The following is a 23,229-nucleotide window of genomic DNA, read 5'->3' on the forward strand; positions in this document are numbered from 1 at the left end:
CATGAGAAAAGCTTATTTAAGGATGCCAATGTTGCTAATTATACCATCATAGGAGACCTGGCAGCAGTTCCTGTAGAAGCTGCAGTAAAGTTTAGATTCTCTGCCCGAGCCCGAGCCCGAACCGGGCCCTTGATCAAGCATTTGTGTTTTTTTATGTGTGTAATCATTACTGTATTATCCTTATTCGGTGGGGAGCAAGCTATGCCTCTCCAGCTTCTCCCGTAGCTCTGGGTGGATGTCCTGCACTGACTTGAGTGTGAGGTAAACTGTGCTACATCGTGTCTCCCCCATCTGCAGCACTGTTGTCGGCCAGTGCGTCAGCATGCAGACCGTGGCGAAGGACAGTATTAATTAGGTGATCGAGACAAGAAAGTCTCCTATACGGTTCCAGGGCTTTGATTATGTTGCTGCCTTGATCTGTTACCCACACTATTCGGCTGAGGGAGCTAGAGTCGAGTTTTTTTTAAAAAAAAATTTTTTTTTTTTACGTTTCTTCATTCGGATCATTTGCGATCCATTCCATTCTGAATAAACAAACAGCGCAGTTTACATGCTTCGTCCTTGTTGCATTATTTATTAAGATAATTCTAAACAGATTTCTGTAGTTAAAACAACTCAGAATTGTAGTTGAGAACGTCAGTTATAACGGCCCACGTATTAAAAAATTGTCGGGTTGAAATCGGGCTCGGGCTCATAATTCCAGTTAATGTGTCGGGCCGGGCCCGGCTCGGACGCAACGTGCACGGGCTCGGGTAGGGTCGGGCTTGATTTTTTTGGGCCCGATCTAAGCTGCAGTCAGATTTAGTGCAAGCATTAAGCAAATTAGCACATATTTAATAGACAAGGCCTCATTTGCATAATTCAACATAAAAATTCTGAAAACTTGTAATACAAAAAATAATTGTCTTAATGTACATGATCAACTGATTAGTTCTGTAATCTGATCTAATCTGATTGGACTAGTTACAATATTGTCCCTATTCACCTGCAGTGTCTCCCGTTAACATGGGCTGCAGTGAGAAACTGGCATCACCAATTTCAGTATTTTTCAATACTTTCCACCACTTGGATCTCCTAGGGCTTAAGATGTTATAGAGGAAGATTATATGAGACCAGATCAGTTGAAAGAGGTTTTGTTGCAATTTGTGTGGGGTCATGTAGCGTTATGCCTGTACTAATTGAGTAAATCCTCCATGTGACAGCAGGACTGCACATTTTACTATTGAAGCTTCCTCCTGCTCTCACTGTGTCAGCTTGAGCCCCAGTAAAATCAAGACAGAGCTCTTTCTCCATCTGTGGTTGGCACGTGTATTTCTATGTTGGCTAATAAGTGGACATGTATGGTACGTGCCCCGCTTTCCCAGCATTGAATGCTATCTCCACCAGCAGTTACCAGTTTCTCTTCACTGACCACTGCCAAGCAAAGAAGACAGGCTACACCCTCCTACAACAGCAATGGCTGCACCTGATTGGACGAACGCTTCATGTGGGGCTCCTGGATTTCAAAACCGACCGTAATGGCGGCTCGTTTGGAATACGATCTCTTATTTTCCGAAAAAAAAAGTTCACTGAAACGTGTTTCTGAAAACATAAGAGAGAAATAGGCTGCAGTTGCTGAATCTGTCTTAATTTCGGCGACTTTTCATGCGAGCCGCTCCTCATTCGCATGAAGTTGCCTCATGCAAATGAGGAGCGGTTGTCACATTAGGCAGTGTTATGGTCTGAAGGCATGGCAGAAAAAGGCTGACAGCCAGACAGAGGGTCCATACATGCCTGAGCTGACCTCACCACCATGCTTCATAACCCCATTTCCTGTTCTGATAAAAGTTGGAGAAAACTTCACTCTTAACTCTTAAACTCTTAAAAGCTGTTTTGATATGGACAGTGAAGTGACACATTTACCTTTTTTATATTATGGCCAATTCTAGATACTTTAAAGTCAATATTAAGTCTTTCTGGGCTGTAGGAGAAAGAGGGCATGTGATCTGGGCTGGTTGTCAGGAGTGATATCATCTCTGATGTATTTGCTTATGATCCCTCCCAAATTATGATGCCTCAGGGAACAAAAATGTGTGTAAAATACCAGAGGATCATGAGACTGTAGTCATGTTATTATCAGGACTCACGTTATGCTGAATAGCCTATATGACTCTGAGGGCCTTTCCCATTTCCCAGTTTGTGCATTCTCGATTCCTCTCCTCGATTGCTCTCCTCCCGCCCACAGGAGATTGGAGGTGGATCGGCTCTTTATCCGAATAAGCTTAACATCCACCACCTTCCACCCACCTGAATTTTCTCAGATTTAGAGACCCGCATGGATGTTTAACTTGCCCTCGGCCTGCCCTGCAGGCTCCGTTGCTTTTTAAATGATGTATTGTATTAATGTGTAAGTGTTTTCTATTATCAATTCATTTTAATGATTAGAGATGCTGTTTGTAAACGTTTCCATGTGCGCAGAAATGCCAGTGCAGCTGATATCGTCGGATATCTGAGCAGCAAAACTAACTGCAGTTCTATAAACTGGGACAGAGTGAACAGAACTAGACCTTTTTAGATTCTGAAATAATCCTAATGAAGTTCAATTGCTGTTTCTCGAGCGTCTCTCAGACAATCTTACAAATGGAGCTGTCTGTCCGACAGCAGCTCTGCTATGTTCACCTTTTTAGAGAACGTTAATAATATTTTCCTCGTTGATTGTGTATTATTTCACCCACCCGCTATTAATTAGAATGTAAATTTGTAAGATCTGACTGGCCCGATCCGTAACGTTAGATTAACCACGGAGCCAAGGATATTAATCTCTCTCTCTCTCTCTTCTCTTCTCTTTCTTTCTTTCTTTCTTTCTTTCTTTCTTTCTTTCTTTCTTTCTTTCTTTCTTTCTTTCTCTCTCTCTCTCTCTCTCTCTCTCTCTCTCTCTCTCTCTCTCTCTCTCTTTCTTTTTCTCTCTCTCTTTCTTTCTTTCTTTTTCTCTCTCTTTCTTTCTTTCTTTTTTCTCTCTCTCTTTCTTTCTTTCTTTTTCTCTCTTTCTCTCTTTCTTTCTTTCTTTTTCTCTCTCTCTTTCTTTCTTTCTTTCTTTTTCTCTCTCTCTTTCTTTCTTTCTTTTTCTCTCTCTTTCTTTCTTTCTCTCTCTCTCTCTCTCTCTTTCTTTCTTTCTTTCTTTCTTTCTTTCTCGCTCTCTCTCTTTCTGCCGCGCCTCTATGTTTACATGCGGCGGGTGAAAAGTCTTCCGCAAGAATACATCAGTGTATCCTCGATTTTGACTCCTCCGAGGAGCCTGACAACGATTTCCAGGTCACAAGCCGGAGAGGAGTCGAGGAGGTACAAATTTGAGTATGTTCTACATAGTGATTTATCAGATCAGAGCACAGATTTTTCTTAAAAATATTTTTCAAAATCTGGCAGAGCATTCCAACTCTCTGCAGAAGTTTGTCCATCTTTTCAAAGCCTGGCCGGTCATAAGACATGTAGCTTTGTTGATCACTCTTTGAATCTATCCTGGTCCTTTATCTGTTACACTGCAACAGCGTCGGTAACCAGTAATCTACTAGTTCAGTTTGATTGAAACTAAATAGGTTGTAAGATTTTTCATACTAATGGGGATGATGGCACACATGCATAAGCACTCTCTCCGATGCACTCTTGGGCCGATTCGGGCCGCTGGAAAAAAGAAAATAATGCGGCAACACTGGCGTATCACACTAGTTTGACAAAATTATGCAAGACTGTACAACTGCAGCCTGAAGCCTCCCGTCTGGTGCCGTCGGGCTTCTACTTTGACTTTGTACTTTTGTGTTTTGGGTGTTTAAGTATGTAGTATATTAATATGTTTTAAATATACAAGCATTTCCATTCTATTCTAAGATGGTGCCATGGTAGTTTATTTGAAGGTGTTATGAATTGCTTCAATGTGTGCATAATGAAAGCCTGTAAGTGCGCCTCATGCTGCTGGTGCCTCACGTGAGCCTGGTTTATGCTATTATAAAGCAAATAATGTCCCCTTCTGAAATTAGGTCGGTAATTTTTGTCCCAGTCTGCCCCTGCATACACGTCTCTTTTTTTAACAGGATTTTATGGTGTTCACACACCCGAAAACTGATGGAAGCAGTTGTGTGAAGAATGTAAAAAAGACCTTGAGAGAGTGGTCCAAACAGACTCCCCTGTCTCTGCATAGACGCCCATGAGCTGCGCAAAGTGGGTTTGGCTGTCGGATTGTCTTTCTCGGAAAAAGTAGAAGAAACCTCAAGACCCAAGCAAAGTTCCCGTAAGGGCTGGGTATCGCTCAACAATTTGGTACCGATACCAATACTGTGACTTTAAGACCGGTTCCTGATCAATAGTTTTTCCGATATCGATTTATATTAAATCCATTTAAACACAAAAACATTACAACATTACACATTACGGTCCTGTGGTTTTCTGGGAGTTTGTTGTAGATATGTGGAGCATAAAAACTAAGCACTGCTTCTCCGTGTTTAGTTCTGACTCTGGGGACAGAAAGCAGACCTGTCCCAGATGACCTGAGAGGTCTGGGTGGGTCATAGTGTAGCAGCGGCTCAGAAATGTATTTTGGCCCCAAATAGAGCTGGGCGATATGGAGAAAATCAAATATTACGATATTTTTGACCAAATACATCGATATCGATATTGCGACGATATTCTAGGGTTGACTATTGGTGCTTTCACACAATATTTACACAATGAGATTTGTGTTAAGTAACCATCAGTAATGTGGATACAATGACTAAGTGGGTAAAGGCAAATACTAGAAAAGCGAGAATCGTCTGGTAAGTTCAGAAAATGACTTTACTGTAATGCAGCCTTTAAAACCAGGAAACGACAACACGTGTCATATCACGATATGCAAAATCTAAGACGATATCACGATATCGATTTATATGGATGTATTGCCCAGCCCTAGCCCCAAACCGTTCATTGTTAATAAACCAACATGAGCATTTTAAAATGAAATCTTTCAGGGACAGGAAGCCAGTGTGAAGACTTCAGAACTGGTGTGACAGCAGCGTTCTGAATCAACAGCATCGGTCTGATTATTTAAGGGGTTTATGGTCATGAACATACTGTCTTGGGGAGAAAAATACATAAAAGAATTGTAAATCTGTCTAAAACTTTACCCATTTATTGATCTCAGGTCTTTGAAGGCTCATTGTACCAACCTGTAGGAGACTCATTGCCATCTGCTGGCCAAGCTGAGCCTTAATTTCTGTCAATGTGTCATCATTTCCAGCACTGACAAAAAAAACAACAACCGGCCAGTGAACACACACCAACCCTTTTACATTTGTCTCTTCCAGAGCAGCAGTTCTTCCAGCTGTTACCTCAGCACAGAGACTGATTTCCACAATGTGAGACATTTCTCTCAACACAGTGCGTGAGTCTGTTAGCATCAGTGCCCCAGCAGCCAAGTATTCTTCACTCTACGCGAGTCATAAAAGCTGCAAGGCTACATGTAGTTCAGAGTCAAGCTAAGGTCAATCCAGCTTTGGAAGTCACACTTCTACAGCAAGGCACACTTTGGAGACTTTGGCACTTTATGCCGGTTCACTACAGTAAAATGTAAGCGCTAATCTGAGGGGCCTGGAGCAGTGTGCTTAGTGATGAATAGGGATTATAGTGCTTCTTTAAATGCTGCAGTAGCTCTGTCTGTTTGATGTGCTGGTATTGTGCTGCGGCTGATTTGCATTCCGATGCTCGTCGGCAGCACAAAGCCGCGGTTTATACCTCGCGGTGGGAAAACAGCTGATGAGCTGTTTGACCACCACTATGAAGAAGTAATTGTCTGAAGGTTTTATGAATTAGCCCTAAATTAATTGCACCGCTGAGCTCTTGAGGCAACATTTTTCCAATACGTAGTTCTATTTCTGAGTGGCTGTGTGTGTGTGTGATGTGTTTGTGATTTGGTCTGCTCCTCTATTGATCTGCAGGGCCCAGAGGTGGCGGGCAATGTGGAGCACACTGCAGAATAACAATGACAGAGTGATGGAGGGGCAACATGGACACTCTCTCTCTCTTCTGGAGAGAAGCCAGAAGCATCAGCAGGATCCTAAATCCTGATACACACAGATGTGCTATCTGAGTTCAAGGGGAATTTAGGCCAAGCAAGGGTGTGAATATTATTGAACATTTGTCCACTTGCACAATAGGGCTGCACAATATGTTTTTTTTATCATCAACCGATCTGATATGGTTGTGTCATATATTGTATTATGACACACCCTGTATACTACTATCCCTGTATAGATGTGATATGATTTCTATCTTTGTTGTCGATCTGGCTCAGGTTAAACTCTTTGTGAAACATGAACAAACACAAACAATGAACGCCGTAGAACTTTCTTTATTTATAGTTTGACAGTGAGTCATAACGGAAAAAGAACATACAGTATATAAACTACTTTAAGTAATATTGTCTTCGAGTCTAAATTACGTGGTATCGGTTCGGTGCATTAACTCCAGTACTCGCCGATACCGATACCAGCGTTATAGGCAGTAACAGATGCTTTTCCGATGCTGATACTGATATCGGTATCGGAACATCTCTACAATAAACACATCGTGAAAGGCTGCGACATATCGCGAAAGACACTCGGAGATATTTTAGTGTTAGTTGAAAGAAAATATCAGCAGAAAACTGCACTTTAAAATGTAACTCATTCTTTTTTTTGTGGTACCTTTTTATATTCAATTCAAAGAATGTTGGAAATGATTTCCTTTCATTCGTTTTAAATTCAAAAAGCAATTAGTTGTATTTTATAATATTAATTATTATATATATATATATATATATATATTATATTAGTAATACTGAAAGCAGTAGAAATGCAAAACTGAGCACACTTTAATATCTGTTTTTGTTGCAAGTAATATCCTTATGGCGATATTCAACAACGTTATCGCATATTTTCCTCATATCGTGCAGCCCTAATGCACAGACACACATGCGCACATAAACACACACAGACTCTGAAAGCTGTGTAAACAGCTGGAGCGCAGAGCACAGCAGCTGGGGGCTTCATTCCTCTAGGTCATTCACTTCTCCGTCATGGCCAGCATTAAGTGGATATGGTGCTTCTGCGGCATTATTCGCTTTTGTCCTTGTCAGTCGATTGGCACTTTCCTCCGAGAGGTATGTGGCGGTTAGATGTGTTTGGGCTTTTTTTTTTATTGACGAGGATGAGTGAAGGTCAGCAGCAGGCCGAAACTCACTCATGCATATTCGCTGTAGCTTCTGTGACACACTCTTTAAAGAATCTGACTCAGTGTGCCTGCGCCCCGTGCAGGGTGTACCGCCAATTATTCCATGCAGGCAGCGTGAGGTAGGATGTGTGAACACACCAGGCTCATTTTAATAGCCACCTGAGGCGGACCCCGCCTCTTGGATCTCACTCTGGACTTTTCCTGTTCAGGTAACTGAATGTCGGTGTGCACATACAGCTGCTGTTCACGTGTCACATTGCTATTCTGATTACATGTGTTTACCCACTGTATATTCAATGTGTTTAAACCTATTTATTCAAACTGTCACATACACACACATACAGTATAGTCTATATTGACGACCTTTCATATCCGGGATTGCTCTGGTGCCGCGGAAGTTCCGCCGATTGTCCCTCATTTTTGGCCGGATGTCTGTCACTTTCCTCTTTCTTTGTGTTGGTGTTCTAAACTCCGGTGGATTTCTAAGGACTATGGTTAACTGCTCCTCAGATCTCTGCAGGGTAAATCCAGACAGCTAGCTAGACTATCTGTCCAATCTGAGTTTTCTGTTGCACAACTAAAACTACTTTTGAACGTACACATGTTCCACCAAAACAAGTTCCTTCCTGAGGCTATTTTGCAGGCTTAGCACCGCCAGAGATGATTGTGATTGGTTTATAGAAATGCCACTAAACCAGAACACGTTTTCCTCCCATCCCAGAATGCTGTGTGGACTAGCAAGACCTTCCTCTGCAGCGCTGTGGAGGAAGGTCTGGACAATACAAGACTAGGTCAGAGCAGACACAAGAACACGAGTGTTCAGCTCAGAAGAAAACGTGACTGTTCAATCAGAGCTGTGTCTGCTCCACATATGAGCTCTGCGTTACCAACCATCAAGGACCAAATTCCACTGAAATGAGTCTTTGATGGATCCATCGATATGAGTCTCCTGCCATGCTGGCTACTGTTTAATGAGGCAACATCTCAGTGGTTGCTTTATGTGTGGTCTGTGGCCTTTGGCTGTGTACACACTCTCGCTGACTTTGAGCCAGTTGAATCAAACACTTTTGGTGTTAATCATGTGGACGATTATGCTTTCTTTTCACAGATACAGCGGTGGAAGAAGTATTCGGATTCTATACTTAAAGTGCCCATATTATGCTCATTTTGAGGTTCGTAACTGTATTTTAAGGTTGTACCAGAATAGGTTTACATGGTTTAATTTTCAAAAAACAGAGCTACAGAGTGAGACCTCTTTTCTTCTTCTTCTTCTGTACTACTTTGATTGCACTCGCACATGCGCAGTAGCTCAGATGTAGATCATGTCAGCTAGCTAGCTCCATAGACAGTAAAAGAAAATCCGTTTCTCCACCTTCGGTCAGTTACAAGGCAGGATTAGCTGGGAGACTTCTAAATGCGGGCGCACATGTAAGTAGTTCTTTTGTAGATTATGGTGAACTTGTGTGTGTTGTAGCAGTGCTTTGCTATTGAGAATGAGGTAGCATGCTAGCGTTAGCATTAGCGTTAGCATGCTAACGCTAATGCTACGAGCAGCTCACCCGGAGTCTGAAGGCAGGACACATTCAGAAACCGTATCTCACTCAAAACAGCATGGATGGATTTTTTACAAAGTTTGTATGTGTGTGGAAGCACCAGAGACACAAAATAACACCCCAAATCCTAGAAAAAGTGATTTTTTCATAATATGGGCACTTTAAGTAAAAGTACTAATACCACACGGTAAAAAATACTCTGTTACAAGTAAATGTAGTTAAAGTATTAAAAGTAAAAGTACTCAATGCAGAACTCTGGATCCAAACAGTTGTGTGTTTAATGGTCTAATCATTTCAGCTGGACTTGTAGGCCGTTATATTGTTGGCTAGTTTCATTTATAACAAAACATCAGATTATATAAACTACATGTGTTTTGTGTGCAGCAATCTTAATGTGTAAAGTAACTAGTAACTAAAGCTGTAACAGATGAATGTAGTGGAGTAAAAAGTACAATATTTCTCTCTGAAATGTAGCGGAGTAGAAGTAGAAAGTGACATGAAAAGAAAAGACTCAAGTAAAGTACAAGTACCTCAACATTTGTACTTAAGTACAGTACTTGAGTAAATGTACTAGGGGTGTGCAAAAAAATCGGTTCATATTTGAATCGCGATTCAAGCGCTACCGATTCAAAATTGATTCAAATTTTTTTTATTTATTTTTTTTAAATTGTATGTCTACTGCAATTACATGGGAAAAGTAACTACATTTACATACTGTGAATCGTTTTTTTACTGACAATCAAGCGAGCCTAAAAATCGATATCTAATCGTGACATTTTCCGAATCGTGCAGCCCTAAAATGTACTTAGTTACATTCCACCACTGCATATATATAGAAGGCTTACTTGATTCTATACACATGTTGAAGGGGCTTTTATTCCTCCACAAATGAGCAAAAAAAAAGTGTATTTTAGACTCTGTTTGGCTCTGTATGTACAGTAACTCCCCACCCCTACCATCACCCTAGTTATCCGTTCACAGTATATGTGTGAACGAATGTGTCTGTGTTACCTGCTTCTGGATAGAGTTGGGAGGGTGTGCAACACTGAATAATGAATGTCCTACAGGCTTTTTCCCCCACTATTCTGCACCTCGCTTGCACACATTTAAAGTGTGTGTGTGTTGTCAAGATGCAGATAATCTCCTCTGCTGTTTTTTACGGTTTCAACCAATTGCTGTCTGCTATGGCTTGGAAATTGACTCCGGTTTAGATCCCATCTGAGTCTTATTGTGAATTTCACACCTTTCTGGCTCACTACAACACAATAGACATGGTGTGGTTCCTGTGGCAACAGGCCTGTCAGTCAAGGTCATCCATGACAGAGAGAAAGACGGAGCAGAGAGTGAGACTGTGTGAGAATGCGAACAAAGGAAAAGTCTCCTCTATCCGATGATTAGTATTTTGTAGCGTGAAGGAGCGTGACATGATTTGGGCAGCTTGTCCTGTGTGTGCACTGATGAATTGAGGAAACAGGTTATGGAGTTGTTGTTGTTGTTGTTGTGACGCACACACACTGCTCCCGTACCACATTATACCATGTTATATTTGAAGTGATCTTCATTAAGTTCCATTCTCTATCGTTGGTGTAGTGCTTTTAAAGTATTACTTTAGGAGTGTCATGATTTTGATTTTAAATCAAAATGAGCTTTCGATCACGACTATCAAAATCAAAAGCATTATCGGCGATTTCCCCATTTTTTTTTCTCTCTCTTCACCCGCCTACTTGCGCATATCCGAAGAAAACACAACGGACACATCGTAGCTTACCAGCTGGTAACATGCAGCTAAAGACACAGGGTAACGTTAGAATACTGGCTGGTAGCATGCAGCTAAAGACACAGAGTAACATAAGCTAACCGGCTGGTAGCATGCAGCTAAAGACACAGGGTAACATTAGCTAACTGACTGGTAGCATGCCGCTAAAGACACAGAGTAATATTAGCTAACCGGCTGGTAGCATGCAGTTAAAGACACAGGGTAACATTAGCTAACCGGCTGGTAGCGTGCAGCTAAAGACACAGGGTAACGTTAGCTAACCGACTGGTAGCCTGCAGCTAAAGAAACAGGTTAACGTTAGCTTAACTTTTCCAGACACAATGGTCACTGCCGGAGTCGAAGATGACTGAGAAATAACAGAAGACCCTCCTGCTTTCCTGAAGTCACCGTGGCAAAATGTTGCCTTCCCCATGATTGAGTTATGGAAACAAACTTCGAAGTTAAGCATGTGGGCTTCGATGGGTCTCCGTGGAACATTCAGGGGCACCTCGTTAAACTAATGGTGCAACCAATTGCACCTTGTAAACTCTGAAAAACTTAAACTGTTGTTGTAAAGTATCCTTCTGCCATCTCGTGGCTCTTATTGTGGCAGTGCTGGGGGAAAGAAAATTTGAATCGAAAATTAGATTGTAACCTTTAAAACTAAAAGTCAAAATGAATCGAGGATGTGGAGAATCTAACACCCGTATTTTCACATATTCATACATTCATCTGTCTTTGCCTACTGGTTAGGCTTGGGCTGGTGTAAACATTTTCAAATAGGGTTGATATCAAGCCCATAACTGGACCGGACCAGTATTCTGAATTTTACCACTTGGTGTACTTGTCTCAGCCACTGCTGAGTGAGACTGATAAGAGAGCACGAAATGAGAGTGTAGTGAGTCCACATAGTGGCGGTAATGCACCTCTAAGCCATGACCTTTTTCTGCAGTGGAAAGCGTTACACTTGGCTTCGTCTTTTTAAGCTCACTTCTTTGGCTTGAAATCCTAAAAGTTTCCGTATCGGCCGCACCGAGTTTTCTTTGAGACTAATTCTGCCATACATCGTCTGGTCAGCCCAAAAAACCAAAGACGGGAAACGCAACCAATCCTTTCTGTCACGAGAAAAGGTACCATCCCAGCGAACACAGCGAGAGTTTGAAAATGAGGGCCCATGTTAACTGCCCACAAGTTTTGTCCAACATCCTAGTGGCTCTCCTGCTGTTAGCAGCGCTAGCGGGGCTGAAAAACAACAATCAATCGTGTCGTCTTTTGCGACCATTGCCCCATATGAAAAGTGAATGTGATAGTAGTCACGACTTTTTTTTTATTATTATTTGCATTTACATTACTAACTTGTACTGCTTTGTTTTGCAAAGTTAAATGTTTACATTTAGATGTTATTCAATATATTCTTTTATCACAAAATATATTCTAAACCAAGCCATGTTTGCACAGTTAAATGTTACATTATGTTATTCTATTTTTTATATTAATAAACTATATTCTAAAGGTTAACTAATGAACCTTCTGGTTTCTTCAGGCTTCAGTCATTATCATGATACTCTTCAAACTGGCAGCATTATCAAATTATGTATCGTGATAAATATCGATATTGATCAACATTACCAACCCTGCCTTTCAGCTACTGAAAACCTGATTTGCTTCAGAAAACAGCGATGCTGTTGAGAACTAGTTAAACTAAATATGCTACTGCTTAACACTGCTTGCAATACAAGTTGGATATAGCGCAGGAACGCCGCCGGCACAGGTTGTAGGCTACTTTTTAATCTGCCGGAAGGTGTCATGGTGACAAATGCCGGTGCAACCGGTTAGCATAAAAGGAAACCGGTTTAGCTTCATACGCTGGACCGGACCGGTGAAACCGGAAATTGACCTAACTCTACTAGTGGTTGTTAGGAGAAATGGCATTGTCTTCTCTCTGCCGTGCTGCTAGACTGTTAAACATACTGTATTGTTGTGATGGTGGCTACACCTTCCAGACATTTCAATTCATCCGTATTGGATCCACACTTTCATGGGGATACAAGCAAATGACTTATCTACAGTTTTGTTTCATTCAGTGTTTCTCTCTCCAGCCAAAGGCTCTTTGCTGACACCCATAAACGTCCCGCACACAGCAAAATAAGAAGAAAAGAGAAAAGCCAGGCAGAGGGCAGGCTCTTTGCAGATATAGACACTGCCACACACTTCTAATCAGTCATAAGTGATGATTGAAAGGGATTATTTGTGTATTAGTCTATACTATATTGTAGGGCTGGGCAATATATCCATATTATATCGTGATATGAGACTAGATATTGTCTTAGAGTTTGGATACCGTAAATAGTTATATGGTAAGTGTTGTCTTTTCCTGGTTTTAGAGGCTGCATTACAGTAAAGTGATGTCATTGTCTGAACTTACCAGGCTGTTCTAGCTGTTTTCACAGTATTTGCCTTTAACCATTTGTCATTATATCCACACTTTTGATGATTATTTATCTAAAATCGAATTGTGAAAATATTTTGATGTCGATATTAAAAATATCGTCGCAATATCAACATCAATGTATTTGCTCAAGAATATTGTGATATCTGATTTTCTCCATAACGCCCAGCCCTACTATATTGTTTTTTTAGTAAAATATGGCATATTATACCTTCAATAGGTGAGATAAAATACACTTAGTACATTATAAAATGAAAAGTTTCAGACAAAAAGTCGTCAAATATATTATTCAGATAGAGATCAAAAGCATCAAACGCAGTCAAAACAGTCAAATGACGCAGAAAACAGTCAACGTGTGCATGTCAGTAGAACCTGGGGTTGAATCTATTAGTTTTAAAAGGTGCTGCAGGCTAGTTACTCCTCTCTCATGCCATATTTGGGAAGAAAACCAATTTTTACTGAGTGAGGTCATAGATGATGAGGAGGGTTTAATGCATTCTTATCGTAGAATCCTATAGCAGTACTCAGTGCTTTGGGCTGCCCAGGCACCCAGGTTTCAAATTTCATCTGAGGTGCTGCAGCAGCCCAGTGAGGCAGAAAAAAACAAGCCAGTTCTAACACAGCTCCTCTTCATTTAGCTTAGCTCAGCTCACATTCACACACATTCGTGCCGAAGCTGCATCACTGTAGCCTCAGCTGCTAGCTGCTGCTGCAGACACTGTTTTGCTTCCTTACACTCATCCGGCCTCTACCATCTCAGCTGAGCGAGGGGGTCCTCTAGGGTTTCAGGATGTCCTTGCAGACTTTTTTCCCCTCTCATGTGCTGCATCGCACCCATTCTCAACCCCTCGCAACCTCCCCTCTTTGTCCCTCTTGAGCCACGAGCTCACAGTCTCTCAGGGCTGTCGGCCAGAAACAGCGCCGCCTCCTAATAGCCTCGGCCACCTCAGGTTTCACTCCCCCCCTCTGATCATAGTACAATCTCATCATTTCCAGCTTGCAAAGGGAGCGGAAGAGAGGGAAAAGAGAGAGAGAGAGAGAGAGAGAGAGAGAGAGAGAGGGAGGGAGGGAGTGAGATGTTTTGAGCTGGTTTGCAGGGAGAGAGGTTGGCCTGAATGCGTTCTGTCTGCTCTTCAGAGGCATCCAGGTGAGCTGTTTCCTCCTGGAAGGTAAGAGGAAGGCTGAGATTAGTGCTTATTCTGTCCTGCATCCCTTGCCACTACCCCCCACCCCCTTCTTCCCTTTGCTTTGGATACATAGCTTCTGTTAGCGTGTGTTTTTGAGCGTGAAGATTCTTCCCCAGACTTACCACACACATTGTACGAGGCGATGTGCAGATGCGCAGGCATGTCAGTATATGTGCATTTATAGAGCAGATATCGGTTGTATATATGCATGCATGGTGTACGTGTGTGTTATGTTTTTTTTTTTGGGGGGGGGGGCAGGGTGATAAGCTTTCATGTAGCATGACAGCTGGAAAGTGGATGGCCCACCTGAGTCTCAGTGTGAGGATGTGACGAGAGACTCTAGAGATAGGAAGGAAGTAGCGGGAAAAGGGAGAAGGCTGTGTGTGTGTGTGTGTGTGTGTGTGTGTGTGTGTGTGTGTGTATGTTTAGCTTTATCTGCAGTTTTTTGCTACAAAGTCTCATTGTTGCCTTCTGTCCCCCCCCCCACACACACACACACACACACACACACACACACACACACACACACACACACACCCTCCACCACCACCAACCACCATCGCTGCCACACATCCCTTCTGTGCTAATAGGTAGCATTTCCGTTTGTGGTGGTGGACATGGGAGCTGATGTTTACTGGTCTAACGGACGGGATGCTCTGCTGCAGCATTTTCCTGCTCACTCTACAACATGTCGTCCTACTTTGGGCAAATTTGCTACACACTCGTCTTTTCCGAGCCCAGAGGGATGGAATGTGGGCACTGTGGGGAGGACGAGGAAGAGAGACGGGGACAGGCCGTTTACCATCTGTGGCAGCTTCTCGTGGACGCTTAGAAGGGCTTTCTGCAGGGCCATATGCATCTCCTTGGGAAGGCAGCAGGCCAGGCTGTTAGGAAAGAGAGACAGAGACGGAATAACGAAGGAGGGCTGAAACAGGAGGAGTGGAGTGTCAGGGTGTCGTGTTTGAGACAGAATAAGTGTTGTCAGGATACAGGGCCAATTCTACATTAGTGTCCTCTGAGAAGCAAAGCAAAGCCTCAGTAAATTCTTTTATTTTGTTTTAATTATATAAAATCTGTAGCCTTGCAACGCCTGCCCACAATTTCCACTTCTTTCATCATGGCCCTGGCATGGTGTGTGGGGGCACACATGTAATTTCAAGTAGACATTCTAATAGATAAGTGACAGGTCTTAGCCTTAAGGTTTCTGTATGCTCCACACAAACTAGGTTGTACAAATTGTCGTCCGTACCTGTTTTGAATGGCAGCCCAAAACCCTGCCGCCATATTCTCCTCCTGGCTGCTTCCCACTGTCTCCCTGATCTCCAAGAACTACATTTTTTTTTGGCTTGATGCAATGAAACACACCAGTAGCAATAAGCGTTGTGTGGATAGGATAGTTCCTTGAAAGAGAAGATCAAACCCTGCCTACTTTCCCATCTCCGTACTCCTGGCCTATTACTGTTTAAAGTGGGCGTGATTGTTGGATTGTCTGATTTGGAATGTTACATTGGGCCATTTGAAATGGGGGGGTTCCAAAGTGCTTTTTGACAATCTGCTACACACTTTCTTTGAAGCATACCAATGAAACCAATGATTTCCAAACTTTTTGACTTGTGACCCTGTCAAAATGACCATGAGCTTGTTTTCACTGCAGGAACTTTTCCAGGAACCCAGAAACCATTTCAAGAACCAGAGACTAAGTTTACATCCTCTGCAATAGTTTCTAGTGTACCTGCTCTGGAGGTAGTACTTTCTGATAGTCTGGAAACTATTGGGTGGACTTTGCATCAGTGAACTTTGTTCATTGGTCAAACAAATCCCTGTGGCTCCTACAACTCGTCTAGTTTTAGTGACAGAGTAGGCAGCACTGTGTGTCAACAATTTTAGGGCATGGAACAGACTTTTCTTGTACTGGTTATTGACGTTAGAAACAAAGTTAGGCAGTCTGTAAGGACCTTTTGTCAAAGGTTACATATTACTTTGAGCTGTGAGCAGTTTATCCAAAGCAGTTGGGAACCACTGATCCAAGCACTACTACCTATTAGTCGACTGACTGGTCCGGTTTCAAACTATCATTCTCAGTCGATACCATGATGGATGTTTTCCAGACTAAAATCACATTGTGGAAACTGAGCGGCTGAAAGTAGGCTGGCTTTGTGGGGCTGTATTCAAGCAGCAATTTGTTGAAAGCAAAGGTTATCTTCCTCTGTATTCATACCAGCTCTTTGTTTTGATCTTGTCCTCGATGTAGTGTACCCTCCAAGGCATGTTTTGCTTGTCTCCTGTAGAGGTTACTACTAACTGGAATACTTCATCTAATTAATCCAGAGGTTCAGTGCTGGCTACTGGAAGGAGAGGTCAGGTACTAACAAAAGATGCTTTAATTCAGATGCATTTCCCCAGAGATGGAGTCAGTGACACACGGTGTGATTCATATCAAGTGGCTACAAAATGAAGGTGTTTGCTTAAGTGGCACTTGTGACAATGAGTCAGCAGTGAATGCCCAACTAGCCCTGTGATCCACATCCAGTTAATGCCATTTTGTTACGCTGATTTCATGTGGATACTCTTCTGTAACCTCTCAACATCAGACACTAATGACTACACAGTACTGCATCCTAGTGACTGTCTGTGGATGGAACTCTTGGTTGGTCCACCATTTTGACCTAGAATGGAATATCTCAACATAATGGTTTGCCATAAAATGTGGTACAGCCATTTATGCTCCCCTCAGGATCCCAATGTGATTGATACTTTGGTTTATGACAAAATACGGCATTCCCATCAGCCTCACCTTGTACTTATTTTACTGTGTTTAATGCTAATGTTTGCATGCTAATACCCTAACTAAGATGGTGAACCGGGTAAGCATTTGTGATTGTTAGCATGTTGAGGTCAGCATTCGGCTCAGTTGTGCGTGACTGTAGACCCCGTCTTGTTTTGTTGAAAATGTTTTGATCTTCAGCATTGCACGACCTTAAAACAATCTAAACACGATGTATTTAAAGGGAAACACATTTTAACATACTATGATCAGTTTACCATGGGGAGCACTATTCAGCCTGTGAAAGTTTAATGTATGTTGTACTGTATATTGTAAAGCTGTGCCTCTGCAGGAGCTTTGTCTAGTCTGAGAAAAACACCTTGCCCGATGATTTCATCAGGGTTATCTCAATTTGGGCTATGAAAATAACTCATTTACAATGGGAAGCTAGTGTTTCAAACTGCTGGTGGTGTGGAGCAGAAAAAAAGATGCTTTCAATTTGCGTTATTGGCAATGTATGACCCAGTATAACCCATATTAGAATCTTGGCCTATGCTGCTTTGATTTTGACCATTATTTTTGTAATCCATCTCCTGTGAGTATGTAACCGTATTCAATTGCAATACTAAATCACATCTTTAATTAAATGTAAGTAGGGTTGGGTACCGAAACCTATGCGTATGGTTCCTATGCAAACGGTAGTATTCGGACCGGATTAGAACACAAATTTCGGTTCCTGATTTCGGTTCCGACTGAAATATTTTCTCTCTTTTTTCTTTCTCCCTTTTCTGCCGAGTGGCGCACGTGCCCGCTCGCGATGTGAAGCGCGTGTCCGCGCTATTCTCGGACATGCACTCTACTAACTACTCTGTGCGGCAGAGCAGAATATGTGCGTGTTCACGTGGGCCGCAACAGCTTCATACACCTACCACCGTGATCAAAACCGCTTCCCATCTGCCGCCTTCCCCTCATTGAAATGACTGGAGGCGGCAAATTACCGTGCGGCGATGTGAAAGCCCCTTTAAGTGATGACAACTTATTCTGATGCTTTTCCAGCTTAATGATGCATCCAAACGCTGTAATAAATCTCAGAGAAGCCCTAGTCTTTAGGGAGACAGAATGAGAAATTTGCCACCAGCATTGTAACAAAGTGAAAAGTTTCTCGGTTTAACAAAGTCTCGTCATTACAATGCTGTGCTCCTGCTTAAGTTTTATGAAGATGAGCGAGGGTAGAGGCTGTCAGGGCTGGTAAAATAGAAAAGAAAAGAAGTTGGTGGGGTGGAGGCTGAGGTAAGGTGCTGGCCAGGTCACAGCCATTCTCCTGAGTGACTGTGTGCTCTCATGAAGCCGGAAGTGCCGGGAAGCCAGCCAATTTAGTCTTTTATATGTTGATGCTTTCTATTCTCCAGAATCCCAATCAAAGTCCAGCTGTACTAATCAATGGGAGGTAGAAGGCCTGGCTGAGTCACTAACTGGCCAGACCTTTTCCTCCTCCAAGTAGTCTGCTGGATCTCAGAAACCTCCTTCAGTCTGGGAGGGGAGGCTGCTGGCGGGCGACGGTCAATGCGAACTGTGAAGCTCATTTGGAGTTAGAACCACTGATACACATGGGAACAAATATAAGCAGGGACACAGTGATAAATGCATAAAATGGGGGATAAAACATGGTCCTGTTTGTGATCATCACAAAGCAAAACAACTGCCTGTAGTTTCCCGATGGTGCAATATGTTACAGTTAAACAGAACTTAATTTACCACTTAGATCCATCAAATTACATTTATGACAGAAATCTGAGGGGAACAACTTGCTTCATCAACTTAATAAGAAACACATTCTGATATATCCGGATTTGTTTCCGATATATCCAAAGTTGTTTCTGCGGGGATGTAGGTTTAGTAACAAAGAGACACTATCTGGGGCATCAGTTGGCTTATTCCACCACATGTTAATTAAGAATTCCAAAATATCTTAAGGTTAGTGTTCAAAATGATGAAGAGGCACAGCAGCAAAGTAACCAAAAAATGCATTTACATATTCTTTTTTTGCCGGTGCACTTAATGAGAGTGACTTGCAGTGAGGAGTCACATTGGCTTTGACAAGAGGCCAACGGAACTGAAGGATATCGGAAACTAGGTTGGTGTGTGCCAAAAAGGAAATTAGTGTATTCCATCACAAAATAACCTCTAAAATATTAAAACTCACAGATTAATAAATCTTATTCATGCGTATCTGTGTAGAGATTCATCACAATCCGAGCCCAAAGGCCAAGGTATGGGAACGGGTACATACCAAGTGTCTAAAGACAAAAGTTTTGTATAGCTGTTCACAATGGCCATTGAACATCGTTCAAATGGAACAGCGCTCTCTTTGGGTGAGTCTCCTCGAAGATATTCATGGTTTTACACAGAAAGTGACGAGAATTGGTGTGCAAAGATTAAAAAAACATAGCTCATGAGAAAAGTTCAACCCTGCCCTAAGCAAAAATCTGTGATAATTGAATCACAATATAGAAATACAAACCTAATTTGCTGAAGCGTGGCTTTGAAAAGTGATTAGAAAGAGAATATTATTTGCAGTAATGCATTGTCTCATACTAGAGTCCAGTCCAGTCTTTATTTAATACCAATTTGTTTCTCCTGTGATAATCCTTTTTTACATGTTGGTGTTGGGGATTACATTTGATTCACAGAAATAAGGTATTATTTGTACATTAAACCAGATAAAGTTAAAAGAACAGGAAAAGAGTAAAACAACAAATCAATATATATATTTTTTTTTTACGTGAATTGATTAAATGACTACATGTTATGTGCTTATACAGGGAATAAACATCTGACTCGTTTGGTTTTACAACCCGCAACTTTAATGCTTTGGTTCAGTCCCACTACCAAGAAGCAGTGTTGTAGTCAAGACCACCAAAACCGAGACCAAGCCATCACCAAGACCAGAGTGTATCAAGGCCGAGACGTGACCGAGACTTTGAGGGGTTGAAACCATAGACCGTAAAATAACAGCTACGCCATATACTTCGACGGAGACCAGTGAAGTCACTTTTCCGGTGATGGCTGAGCGTTACTGCGCAGCCTCAAACTGAGACTTGACGACGTAGATGTGACGTGAGCAACCTGTCTGAAAGTTGGAAGTCTTCTGGTAGCTGTGCCAAGAGAAATCTCAATCATTCCCAATCTTGCAGAGACGGAGAGCGTAGGTATATGTAAGGAGATAACATGGGCACAGGCTAATTATTGCTAACTAAAATGCTAGTTAACATTAGTAATAAAACTTAAACAGCTAATGTAAGTCAAAACTGCCTGCGAGCTTCTCCTGACTATACGGTAATTTCTCTACTGTGCGACAGAAAGTCGCGTTATACATTGTCGTGTTTCTTTAGAAATAAATAATGGACAAATAGAGTCTTTAAACGCTTCAGATTTAAAGTTATTCACTGTCAAGGTGACGCCAAAATGAATGGCAGTCAATGGAATGCTAACAGAAGGTGATGGCTTGTTAGCCTACAATCTCCCCTTAGGAGGTACGCTTTCCAGATGCTCGCTTACCCCCTTGGTTGAAACCGAGTCAAGACCAAGACCAGACCAGTGCGAGTCCAGCACTGCATGCCACAATATAAGAGGTGAACTGGCACCCTCTCCAGCTACCAGTCCACACTCCGTACTTGGTCCGTGCAGGGACTTGAACCGGCAACCCTCCAGTTACCAAGTCAAGTCCCCACATACTGAGCGCCTGCCGCCCCAATTTCCCCAAATTCAGTGAAAGAGCTCTGATAAACTGTTACGGCAGCTAAGCTAACCTCTGCTGGTAGTACAAAGAAGCACAGCTACTAAAGGCTAACCTAGCCGGTAACATGAATTATTGTCTCCTCTCTCTGCATGTTGTATTGAACTTGAGAATGAGACTAAGCTTGTCTGGATAAGTGTATATCTTTCGTACTTCTAGAGAGGAGATGTGCCACGTTAACTGACTCGCCCAGCTACTGGCTTCGGTGTGTCTGTCGTTGGGAGCGTGTCCGCCTTCCAGCATCCTCTTCTCCATCGGGTCTTTAACCAGCCTGCTCTCCGTGTGGTAGTTCAGGTTTTAAAAAGGTGTATCAACAAGTTGTGTTGTGGGTAACAAGAAAACTGTCCTTTTTAAATTAGAAAATTTTCAGTCGTGTTTATCTATAAAGCGTGTGTGGCTTGTAGCTTCCGTGTGTCGGCTTCTGCCTCGCTGCCTCCCCACACTTGCAGTTCGGCTGGGGATGAATCAGAGTCCCACGCCAGGGTTTTTCCTGCATAGATGAATTTTGGCTCCACCCAAAGAGGTTTTAGCCAGCCCTAAAGGAAAATCAGCAGCACCAAAATGATAAGAATTGTGACTAAAAATAGCAATTCAAATCCTCTCTTAATGTGTTTTAAAAAGCAATTTACCAACCATCACGGTTGGTAAATTGCGGAACATCAACTCGAACATGAGAGCTAATCTCAGGTTTATCTCCAGAGTCGGGCTGTACTGGTCTCACCTGGTCATTTATCTAAATATTAATATTATTCGTTCAACCAGTTTTGTTAATTGGGGTTTTATTTACTCAAGCATAATATTAATTTTTGTTAATCAAATTGTCAGAAATAACAGGAAAATGCTTAGATTTCTGTCAAATAAGGTAACACAGACTCTTTGCCTTTACTCTACGCGGACCGATCATGCTTACTGTTGTGCGTAGTCACCCCCCCCAAAGGCCCTATCTGAGCCATAAAAAAACCATGCACACCGCTCCACTACATGAGCCATATCAACAGTATGAGACATAAGGCAGCACGTACCTGCTGCAAAAACATCACTTAGTCCTATTGTTACTGAAATGTCACCACACCTGACATGTCAGCTTACCCCTGAATCACATCTTCTTCTGTTTACCTGTCGTCATTGTAGCCGTACATCATTCCTTTCCCTTCACCCATCTATAGTGTAAATCTCTGCAGGCAGGCAGTGACCAAGGCATCACACAAAAGCTGTTGTGTCTGAGTGCGCACCAGCTAGACACACACACACACACACACACACACACACACAGACACCAAACACAAACACGTACATCTGCCATTTAAGAACACTGAAACAAAGGCTTGTGCGCTCCAGTAAGTGTGAATGGGAGGAGGATGAGGTGTTTCTTCCAGTCTCTCCTCTGGTGTATCGTCTCACTATCGTCTCGAGCCCAGAATGATGAGCCCAGGCAAGACGAAAGCCCTGCTTTGTCTCGGTGAAAAGGAAATGTGTTTCACACACTGAGTAAGCCCTGACTGGGCCCAGTTAATATGGCTGATAGCCGTGAGTTAGCGGAGCACGTAAGTAGGCTTGATTGGTCTTTTATGGCCTATGTGGTCCTTGTCATCCTTCAAGCCAATGTCATCAGCATCTACTTCTCTGGAGATAGTTGCATTAGCCTGGGCCTGCCCACTGTGTTACTGTCTGCCTTTTCCATTACTGTATGACAACTCAAAGATAAGATACATCTTAAAAGATCCCTGTGGGGCAATGGGGTCACTGCAGCAATACAGAATAATTTTAAGATGGGAAAACATTGCAGTTTATCATCCCTAGTTTACGTGTCTGCATGTGTGTGTTGGCGGTGGTGGCAGAGGGGAATAGTAGTGATTAAAGAGGCTGTCCTTCAACCAGAATCGATATGGTGTAATTGCATCCGTGGCAGGGTTTTCCTGTCTTGGCGGGGTGTTTCCAACCTGGCAACAGAGGAAAGCCAGATGTAGCAGGAAATCCATGCTGGCATAAACCAATGAGCAAAGTCCGCTTTCCTGTTACCCTTATTTGTCTTATTTGGACTTAAAGCTGCTTTATTTTCTTAACAGATTAATAAGAACAGTGGAGTATAGCTCCGTGAAGATGTTGCTGTGGGTTTGTTTCTATAAGTGACCACTTTCACATAGGCTTACAAGTACTTATTTTAACCAGTGTTATGTAAGTATGTTGACAAGAATTCTACCAGAATTGCTTAAAGGCTCTGACACACCAACCCGACGGCCGAAAAACGGCAGAAAAGGCAGTCGGACTGATCAGTCGGCTCCCGTCTCTCAAAAAAGTGCCTCGGAACACACCGAAGTGACGCCGACTTGAGCGTACATTCTGCGCGAGACGTAATACGTCTCCATAACAGCAGGCGGCGCTAATCTCTATTGTCCAGACCAAGCACAGCATCTATCAGTATCCATGGTGACAGATGATGAATGAATGCAGAGTGCCCTCCATAGCTGTTAGTTTAAGATGATAAGGGCTGGTTTGAGGAGATAATCTG

At 42.4% G+C, this 23,229-nt stretch overlaps 1 protein-coding gene across 2 annotated transcripts in view; it reads left to right on the forward strand.

Annotated features, from left to right (window-relative positions):
• cdk14 (cyclin dependent kinase 14) overlaps positions 1-23,229 on the forward strand; it is a 247,150-nt gene that overhangs the window by 40,122 nt on the left and 183,799 nt on the right. The window contains exon 1 of one of the 2 annotated variants that reach the window (XM_078253609.1): positions 14,043-14,142. The exons of the other annotated variant lie outside the window; for it this stretch is intronic. The gene's annotated coding sequence lies outside the window, so the exon portion shown is untranslated. Of the gene's footprint in view, positions 1-14,042; positions 14,143-23,229 lie in introns of those variants that run through there. 2 annotated transcript variants of the gene reach the window in all.

Source organism: Sander vitreus, chromosome 6 (assembly GCF_031162955.1).
Source record: "Sander vitreus isolate 19-12246 chromosome 6, sanVit1, whole genome shotgun sequence".
Classification (NCBI taxonomy): Eukaryota; Metazoa; Chordata; class Actinopteri; order Perciformes; family Percidae; genus Sander; species Sander vitreus.